Genomic DNA, 10,472 nt, shown 5'->3' on the forward strand with positions numbered 1-10,472 from the left:
GCCCATCCATGAAAGTCATGGAACGGGTGATACCGAGAACAAGTAACCATACGACCGAGCCAAGCGTGAAATAAATTTCCCACTACAAATAGGGCTATCGGGACGAGAACTGGCAGCAGAGTCAGCCAAGAAGCGTGCAAAAAAGTAGGGAATGTTGCAACACACTCCCGGCTGCAATATACACCATAAGAAAAATAAATTATGCTTTGTTACCTTGTCCCCATGCCTTCTATTATTGATGGAGAAAGTGATGAAGCGATGTAGTACTCGGTGGATAGGAGATCGAATGCTACTCTCGGGGGACACTCCGGAATTGAATATCTCGGATGCAATAGAATGCCAAAAATCAAATCCTTTGACACCATCCGCATAAACTCTAGTTTCCTCCCTCGAAAACATTCCAAATTCGGGAGTCCTAGCCTCTTGGTGATCATATATACCAACCCTCCAAGAAAATTCCACGAGGCTACATTCCTGTTACTCAACCCCGAGACGAAAGACAAGTGCTTGCTGATAATGTGGATCTTGGACATTCTCTTGGAATGTCACTGTGGCGAAAAACACCACACACAACTCCTTATAAACCCGCTATTGGACACGGAAAAGATTGAGCCATCCCGAGCAAGTAAATGAAAAACCATCTCCAATAAAAGTTTTAGTAAGAAATGGGGACAAACTATCCATAAGCCCAACTTCCCTCAAACGCGCCCAGTAAATAGTGGGTGTAACTACAATCTCACGGTTATATAACCACCCCAATTTGTTATTCCATCAGGTCAAGACTCCTTGAGAAATTGAAGTTGGGAAATTATAAAATGGGTGTAAACCCGCCACTCCAATAGGCACCTCCCTTCTAGGACCCATTTCAGCAAAAACAAACAGCAAACACAGCCAAAAGAAACAACCCAACATATTAGAAATAAAAGAAACATGAAACTATCAAGTCCAGAATTCACGTCGTTAATTCATAAGAATTCACGTCGTGAGTTCGTCATCGCAAACTGAAACTGTCCACTTTCTGTAGAAATCGGGCCAATACAATGCTTGGGGTTTACTCCTATGCTAATTCCAACCACAAATCATCAACATTCCAAGTCTATTACGGGATTTTTAGGGAATATTTTCGACATTTCAACTAATTACAAACCCTAACCCTAAGTTTCACCTATTAAAGAAGAATTAGACAAGAGAATAAAGAAGTATTACCTTAGATCGAACGATTACGTAAGCAAAAACGAAAATGGATTGTTTGTCGGCCGAAATCGGAGCAAGGGGGATCAGTCTTCTCTTTCATTTCGTGGGGAATAAAGAATGATTTGATCAAAGAGGGTTATGTGTTCTTAATTTGTGGTCCCGTGTTTGTTACTGTTCACGTTGTGAATCTTTAAGGATTCACGTTGTGAGTCCTATCTGGGCTTAATTTTGGGCCAATCATTCTACATCAAAAGGGGACTGGTCTTAAAATTATTGGGCCATTTAATTTAACATAAAATGGGCTAATTATGGATTAAAGAATACATTGTCCATTACATCCCGAACTCAAGTCGTGAATCATAATGATTCACGTCGTGAATACTGTATGATAATATAATTTTTATTAATTCCACGTTTGTCTATTAACTAGATCCTTAATTATTACCACTTTATTTTTAGGGACCCCACACTCAGTGTTTAATTATGAATAAAGTGAGTTGGATGATATTATCAATGTTTTTAAAACTAAAAATGCAAAACCTAAAAAGAAAAAGAAAGAAAACGCAAACCAAACTCGGGTTGCCTCCTGAGACGCGCTTCTTTTTTATGAGTCTTGAGCTGGACTCCGTGCCTCTTACGTTGACTCGTCAGAAGAGTCCACCACCAGGATCTTTTGCTCTGTGAAATGCCTCTTGTAAGCTTGCACTCGATGAATATACGGCTTTTTATAATTCTCCCTTTTAGCCTTGACTTCGTTTCCATCGAGGTTTCGTTTGATCCCTTGAATCTTCAATTTTTCATCATCTTTAAGCTTCATAATATCATCCTCCTTCTTCACCACTAGGATAGTCTCCTTTGATGTGACCTCTTCTTCATCACTAGACATGTCATCACTTTCCTTACTCACCCAAGATGTTGGTGTTTTATAATCAAACACCTCGAGTACAAGTGGAACAGAAGCTCTTGGCTTGGTGCGCTTGACTTGCTGAATTGTTTGAATTTCTTCTTCCATAACTTTCTCCAGTTCTGCAAGCTCATTGTCATCTTCAATATTAAACACTTCACCTTGAACATTATATCCTTGGAACCCATCTTGTAGTCCAAAAGTTTCTACTTCATCACCGACCCTCAACGTGAGCTTGGATTCTCGAACATCGACAAGAGCCCTAGCAGTATTTAGTAAAGGGCGACCAAGAATGATGGGGACATTCACATCCTCTTTCATGTCAATCACTACAAAGTCAACTGGGAAAAAAATTTCCCAATTTTAACTAGGATGTCTTCTACTATCCCTCTGGGGTGAGTCACTAAACGGTTTGCCATGTGGATTGTCATCTTCGTAGCCTTCATCTTCTGAATATTTAACTTTTTTATAGAATGAAAATGGCATCAAATTTATGCTATCCCCAGAATCGACTAAAACATATGTCTTCAAATTATTTCCAAACTCACATGGAAGAGTGAGGCTTCCAGGATCTCCCATATTTTTAGGTAAATCTCCCAATATAGCCCTTGAGCTTTTTTCACTTAGAATGACCTTGGAATTCTTCCTTAATTCTTGACGAGTGTCTATTAAGTCTTGGAGGAACTTAGCGTATTCGGGAATTTTGGATAATGAATCAATGAAAGGAGTAGTAATCACAATACCCTTTATTTGTTGAATAAACTCCAGATGTTCCCTTTCTAGTGGGCTAAGATGTGCTCGAGACGGGAATGGCAAAGGCGGGTTATAAACTGGAACAGCTACGAAATTCTTCTCTTCAGACCGATCCTACGACGTGAGCATAGCGGGCTCACGATGTGAATTGGGTATTCCAGTAGATTCGTCATTTTCGATTTTTGTCTTCTTAGGATTTGGTTAAGATGGCTTTTGCTCCACTTCTAAAGCTTCTAGCAATTCAGAAATCGCTTCTTCTTCAGTATTAATGGCCATGACATGAGATTGTGTCTTCATTTCAGGAACTTGTGGAGACAATCTTTTATTTACCAAAGTAGTAGGTTGACCAAGTTGAACTTCAAGGTTATTGATGGAAACTTGCTGATTTTTTAATAATGATTGTTGGTCAATCATTATAGCATGATGATTCTTCATCATAGTTCTTTGATCTTCCATTGCAGTATCAGTAGCATCATGCCTTTTTTCTGAAGCTTCCATAAACTTCATTAACATTGTCTCTAGATCAACTTTCTTCTCAGCTGGTGGTTTCTCTCTTTGGTAAAAACCCCGTCCAGTTTGCCTAAATTTCTCTTCTATTTGCTTCTTGTATTCATCGTAAGGCAACCACTCCATCTTTGGTTTTATCCAATCTTCATCGAATTTGTCCCCACTCGAATAGCAAACTTGAGCTTTCTTGTTTCCATATTCATCCATATTGCAATCTTTTGTCAGATGTGGGCCACTACATCTCTTGCAACCAACTCGAATTGCATGAATTGATTGGTCCAGTTGGGTCAATCTCCTATCTATAGTGTTAATCATTGTCGTCACAGTAGCCATCTCTTCAGTTTATGCACCTCCACTGCCTTTTATTCCATCACACCCTGGGTTGTGATACTCACGAGAGTGCTTTGAAAATTCTTCAATAAGTTCCTTGGCGTGATTTGGGTTCTTCTTCGTTAGTGGTCCTTGTGAAACAAGAAGTTGTCTAGTCATGACATTCACCCCATTATAGAATATCGACATCTCTTGCTGAATATTGAGGTCATGTTGAGGACAATTTCTTAACAACCCTTGTAGCGTTCCCATGGCTCGTATAATGACCCCCCCCCCCCCCCGGATTTTGCTCAAAGTTGGCAATCACCTTCTTGAGTTTAGAGATTTTAGAGGGTGGGCAAAACAAATCTAGAAATTTCTCACGGAGTTAGGCCCATATGGTGATTATACCAGATGGAAGTGCCTTCAACCAGTCTTTTGCAGCTCCTTTGAAAGTGACAGGTAACGTCCTTAGCAAAGCTGTCTCCCTTGGGATATTAGGAGTATTAAAATAATCTGCAATATCATTGACCTCGTCTAAATGCTTGAAAGCATCATCATGATCCTTCCCATAGAATGGGATATCCTTACGTTCAGTAAGGATATGTCCCTTTAACTCGAATGTGGCATTGGAAGGAATTATAGGATGTACTAAACCCGGCCCCACATCATCTTGAATGCGCTTCTTGTAATCCCCCATGGCCATCTCATCAATGTTCGCCATTTCGTTCTCCGGCTCGTTCTCGGGTTCACTCATATAAAGTCCAAATTCTGTTTCAGATTCGTACTCGGACTTGTGTGGATTAGGAATTTGATAGAAGACTTCAAACTTGCTCTTTGAGGCTGAACTCGATTCTTCTGTTTTCTTTCCTGACTTCCTTGAAAAGGCTTATTTCAGTTCTTGTAAAGGTGACTTCTTATTATTCTTTTTGTGCAGCGTAGACTCCGGATCTCCAAGCGTTGGCACCAAAGGTGTGCTGGATCCTCTAGTCATGAACTCTTGCAAAACAATCAAAATAAAAACGTAAAACTGAACAAAAACTAAATAAAAAAATTCCTTACCGATAGTCCACCACGACGTGGTAAAGGCTACCACCTCGTGTTGTCGTAGAAAAACTAACAGAAAAGAAAAACGCAGAAAATCTAAAAAAAACGAAGCTCACAACGTGAACTTAAGGTTCACGACGTGATCCCAGTATTGAAAAAAAAAACTAAACTGAAAAAGTAACTTTTTGCAGGTTTTACCCCACAAAAAGGATCGATCAATTTAAAGCAAACAAACTAATAATTAACTAATTCGTTCCCCGGCAACGGCACCAAAAACTTGATGTGCACAAAAGTACCCACTAATTTTATAATTTATAACCTAACTAACTTAACTAACTAAAATGCACCTAGGCAGTGTACCTAGTCGAATTATAGAATAGTTGGGCAAGTTGGGTGTCGATCACAAGGAACGGTGTTAACTAATTAATTTATCTACTACTAAATTAACTTAATTTTAGAGCAAAGATGGGGTTTTATCTGATTTTATAAGACCAGATCAACTTAAGTCACAGAATTCAATCAATTAATTAAAAACACTCCTGTCTAGTTTGAATCCACTTCTTTATATATGTTTAGCTAATTATGAACTATCAAATTTGGTCACCAATTATTATGTAATTAGCAATTCAAGTCCAAATTTACTAATCTTTTCACCAATTCATGAACTACCTTGTATGATCACACATAAGCAAAACAAAGAATTAGTTATGAATTATAGGTATCTATGTAAGATTTATCTAAGAAAGCACAATTATGGTCATAATTTATGTCCTCTAGCACAGCTAAATTAGTTACTTTAATCACTTATCTAAGATTTTGGTCGATCCTAGCTCTAGCAATTCAATGTTCACTAAATCACTAGGTTTCAAGTTCATGTAATTTAATGGTCACTAATCTACACAAAACATGAATTTAAGCAACTAAGAAACTAAAATAACATGCTAGGTAATGATAATCAAACACAAGCAATTTACCAACTAATCAAATTCAATAGTCATTAAGCTAAAACATAATTAAGAAGCTTCATCTAGCAGGAGAAGAGCTGCTAGATTTAGCTACTCATAGTAACAAGTAAGCAAAAACAAGTCAAATTATCAAACATGTTCATAACTATCAAACTAATTAACTAATTATGAACCTTTACTCCTTTTAATGTTGAAAGCCTTTTCGAGAACTCTTTTTCCGCTCATAATCGTCTTCAGATAACCTTTCAATCAGCCAAAAAACTCCTCAAGTCGTAATGGGCAAGGTAATTTATAGTTTTCTGATTACCCGAGTTCACATCGTGTACCATAAAGATTCACGTCGTGAATATGGGATAAACGTTTTTGGTAAGGACTCTTTCACCCGCATGCATATCTTTTAGAATTCTCCACTCACGTCATGAATCATGAATTATTCACGTCGTGACTGCGACTTTTGCTGACTTTTTCCGTTCTTCTTTTCTTCAATCTCCAAAGTTCCATATTCTGTCAATTTTAGTCCCTATCTTCGAAAATGCTTCTTTCTGGCTGCAAAATAATAATTCAAACATATAAGTACCATTATTTTGTGCAAATAACCAAAATATTAATAGAAATGTAAATACATATTGCCTAAAATTATGTATAAATAAGGCAATACCATGGTATGATGGGGAAACTCACTAAGCTTTGTGCTTACAGTTTCAGTTTTGGTTTCAGGTTCCTCTTCGTCTAAGGGGAAGGAGCCAGCGGTGTAGCAGTGCATGACACATTCACACATGATTTCCGCAATTAGCTTCTAGGATTGTACTCTGATTTCCATCACTTATGATGTTATGACTTTGTGACACGACATTGTGTTTTAAACCTGATGTAATATTGACAATGTTTTGGTAACATATTTTATGACTTGCTTAATTTAAAAATGAAATTTTTGGCCTCAAATTTGGGGGTGTTACAAGTTGGTATGAAAGCCGTGGTTTGAGGGATTCGGACACACCCTCGAGGGTGTCTAGACTCAAATCGAGGGATTTTGTAACAGCCCGGAATCTCAGGTATTATTAAAATTAGGTTTTTGGGGTGATTTAAGAGGGGACTCGGCGAGTTGGAGCCTAGACTCGCCGAGTAGGATCGCGGACTTGGTCGCGGGTCCGCCACTGGACTCGACGAGTCCAGATATGGACTCGGCGAGTCGACGCTGTTCAGCAGAAACCCTAACCGTTCAGTTTGGATCGTATTTAACGCCTCTTAGGCCGTCATTTTCAGTCTTTTGGTCAATTGAGAGAAACCCTAATCGCTGTGGACGCCTAGAGCAAGGGAGAGAGCTTTGGAACTTGGAAGAATTGGTTAAGCAAGAAGAAGAGGGATTCGGCTAAAGGAATATCGAGGAGGATTGAGTTCTAAGATTTGGGGGACACAGAGAGTGCGTTTCCAGGTAATAACTCGGACCAAATCTGTTACTTTGATGTATTTATGAAATTAGGGTTTATAGAACCCATTTAGTGATTTGATGAAGAAATGCCTTGTTACCCCACGATTATAGTCTTGTATTAGGACCTTTAGAGGTCCAGAAGGTCCCATGCATGTGTACTTCGGGACAAGACCTATCCCAGGAAGCAGTTACTCGTCTGCATGGCATGGACTCGCCGAGTTGTTCTTCAGACTCGGCGAGTAGCTTGAAGATGTACTGGGACTCGCCGAGTTGTTCATCAGACTCGGCGAGTGGAGTCGGGGTGGCCCCGCGATTCTTCCACGAGGACCTCGTCGAGTCGAGAGGTATACTCGACGAGTAGAAAGGGAATATTCAGGAATCTGTGAGGACGACTAGACTCGCCGAGTCGCCATGGTACTCGCCGAGTCCAGTCGAGTTGACCGTTGACCGTTGACCAGAGTTGACCTAAGTCTGACTTCTTAGGGATAGTCACACTTAGCTGTTATGAGTGTTAATGAGTTATGTAATGTTATAGGAGGGTTGTAGCTCGTTGGTTTGTGCGCGAGTGATTTCAGGAGTTGCTAGCTTTCAGCACTTACGAGGTGAGTCTTCTCACTATACTGTACCCGGAAGGGTTTGACTGTGTGACCGGAAGGTCGAATATGTTATGTGATATGTATGCTATAAGTGGTAAGTTAAGTGTTATATGGATATGTATGCTATATGTGGTAAGTTAAGTGTTATATGTGCTATGTATGATATGTGGGCCGGAAGGCAATATGTTATGGGCCGGAAGGCGACTATGTTATGGGCCGGAAGGCGTTGTAATGAGGACCAGAAGGTCAGGGCCTGGAAAGGCGTATGTGTGTAAGTGTATATTGGGGAACTCACTAAGCATTTATGCTTACAGTTGTTGTGTATGTATGTATTTCAGGTACTAGCGAGGACCGTGGGAAGGCGCCGGCATGATCGATACACACTGAAGGTTGTCTTAGGATCTTGGGAGTTTGAATAATTGTATTGACCGAATAATTAAACTAATTATGCCTTGTTTTAATGGAAAATATTATGTTTTAAAAATGAAAAATTTGTTTGAAAAATTTGAGTTGTTACAATTGGTATCAGAGCCTAGGTTTGAGGGATTCGGGTGCACCTTCGGGGGTAACTGAACTCAAACCGAGGATTTGAGGAAACTTTTCAAATAAAGGCATAAACTTTTGTAAATGGTTTTGTGGTAAGCAAGAAAGAAGCAGTGTGTACGATCAGTCAGCGCCCGAACGGTAAAAGATCCCCAAAATACCTTACAATATTATATGATATGAATTGTTATGCATGCTAGAAGACTAGGTATTCATGATAGGACTAGAGTGGCCTGATTTGTGATGCCTTAGTCTAGGGAAGTTGCCTATATGTGATGCTTTGCTAGTATGCGGGTAGATAGAGCGTATCAGAAGTAGAGTACTCACTATCTGGAGTTTGGGGAGGAGGACTTGGGATGAACATTGATGCGGTGTGGTCGGTAGTATTGGGCCCGTACTACCGAGGACACCGGGTCAGTGGGAGGCCCAAGTAAGAATCCCTGGATATCTGGGACTGAGTAGGGTTGCGTGTCGAGTACGATTATACTCGGTAGAATCTCTGATAGTTTTATGTTGTATTTCAGAGATATCATGGTTAGACCGCGGCACGGGGCGAGTACGAGCGGTGTGAGTGACGAGGCTATTCGTCAGCTGATTCAGGAGGAGGTGGCGGCGGCGATCCGGGCTGAGATCCCGGAGATGTTTGGGTCTATCAAGACCACCCTTATGGAGACGTTCGACGAGCGGTACGCCGCATTGACTGAGGCTGCAACCGCTGCAGCTACCGCAGCTGTGGCCGCTGCTAGGCCACAGGGGGGTGATTCATTGCTGTTCCGAGAGTTCAGCAACACGAAGCCACCAGAGTTCGATGGGACGCAGGATCCGATTGCTGCGATGAGGTGGATCGCAGATATAGAGGGGTGCTTCTACACTTGTTCATGCCCGGAGCACCTGAGGGTACGGTTCGCTTTGAACCAGCTCCGTCTGGGAGCCAAGGACTGGTGGAAGTTCGTGACGGCGATTCACTTTAGCAGAGACTGCAGCAGTGACATGGGAGGGGTTCACTACCATGTTCAGGGATGAGTATGTTCCCCCGGTGGAGCGGGAACGATTGGTTCAGGAGTTCTTAGCCCTCAAGCAGGGTACTGATTCGGTGGCGGCGATCACGCGGAAGTTCCACGAGAGGGCGATGTTTTGCCCCGAGCTAGTGGCCACAGAGCAGGCTCGGATGAGCCGGTACTTGGGTGTTCTGAGGAGAGAGATCCGGGAGTTTGTGTCAAACTCCACTTACCATACTTTTACTGAGCTTCAGGCGAATGCCAGGAAGCGTGAGATCGAGTTAGAGACTCAGGCCAGGGAGGAGGCCGAGTCTCAGCAGGCAGACCGGCGACCGGCTTAGTCTCAGCCGGCAGCTAAGCGGATCAAGTCCGCCGATTCGAGGACGGGAGGTTCGAAGAACCGCACTTGCGTAAAGTGCGGTAAGGGTCATGATGGGGCGTGTCGAGCCGGTGCTTGCTACAAGTGTGGCAAGGAGGGACACATTGCTAGGGAGTGTCCCAAGGGATTTATGGTTTGTTTTCATTGCAACCAGACCGGCCATCGGAAGGCCGAGTGCCCTCAGCTTCGTCAGGGATCTGCACCTGTTGCTAGGACTACTGAGACTCGACCGGTGAAGGTCGAGGCCCCGAGGGCTCATGGGAGAGCCTTTCAGCTGACTGCGGAGGAGGTCCGCGCTGCGCCCGATGTTGTGGCAGGTATGTTGTAATTCATGTATTTATTTAATGTCGATATGTTATGCTTATATTATTATGCGCGTAGGTACTTTCCTTGTGAACTCTGTGCCTGCCTTAGTGTTATTTGACTCGGGTGCGAGTAGGTCCTTTGTGTCCTTGGCCTTTAGTCAGCATATCGGCGTTAGTCGTGAGTCGTTGAGTCGACCTTTGAAAGTTTCTATAGCTGACGAGAAGGTGATTTGTGCTACGGAGGTTCTTCGGGGATGTGTGCTAGAGATTTTCGGGATTGGATTTCCAATTGATCTGATTCCTATCGCGATGGGGGATGTCTGTGTCATCGTGGGCATGGACTGGCTGAGCCGGTTCGGCGCTGTCATTGACTGTGAGCGTCAGTTGGTGACTATACGAGACCCTAGAGGGGGAGCACTTTCGGTGTACGGCGAGGGTACCCGTTCGGGATCAGCTTTTTGTTCGGCCGCTAGGGCGAGGCAGTGTCTACGGCAGGGCTGTAAAGGTTTTGTGGCGTATGTGATGGATACGCGGAAGGTTTCC

The 10,472-nt window shown here is 42.3% G+C and overlaps 1 pseudogene; it reads left to right on the forward strand.

Moving 5' to 3' along the window:
- The first annotated feature begins 3,893 nt into the window (after positions 1-3,893).
- LOC128127502 (small nucleolar RNA R71) lies at positions 3,894-4,007 on the forward strand (annotated as a pseudogene).
- Positions 4,008-10,472: the final 6,465 nt, after the last annotated feature.

The sequence above is a fragment of the Lactuca sativa genome, chromosome 7 (assembly GCF_002870075.4).
Source record: "Lactuca sativa cultivar Salinas chromosome 7, Lsat_Salinas_v11, whole genome shotgun sequence".
Lineage (NCBI taxonomy): Eukaryota > Viridiplantae > Streptophyta > Magnoliopsida > Asterales > Asteraceae > Lactuca > Lactuca sativa.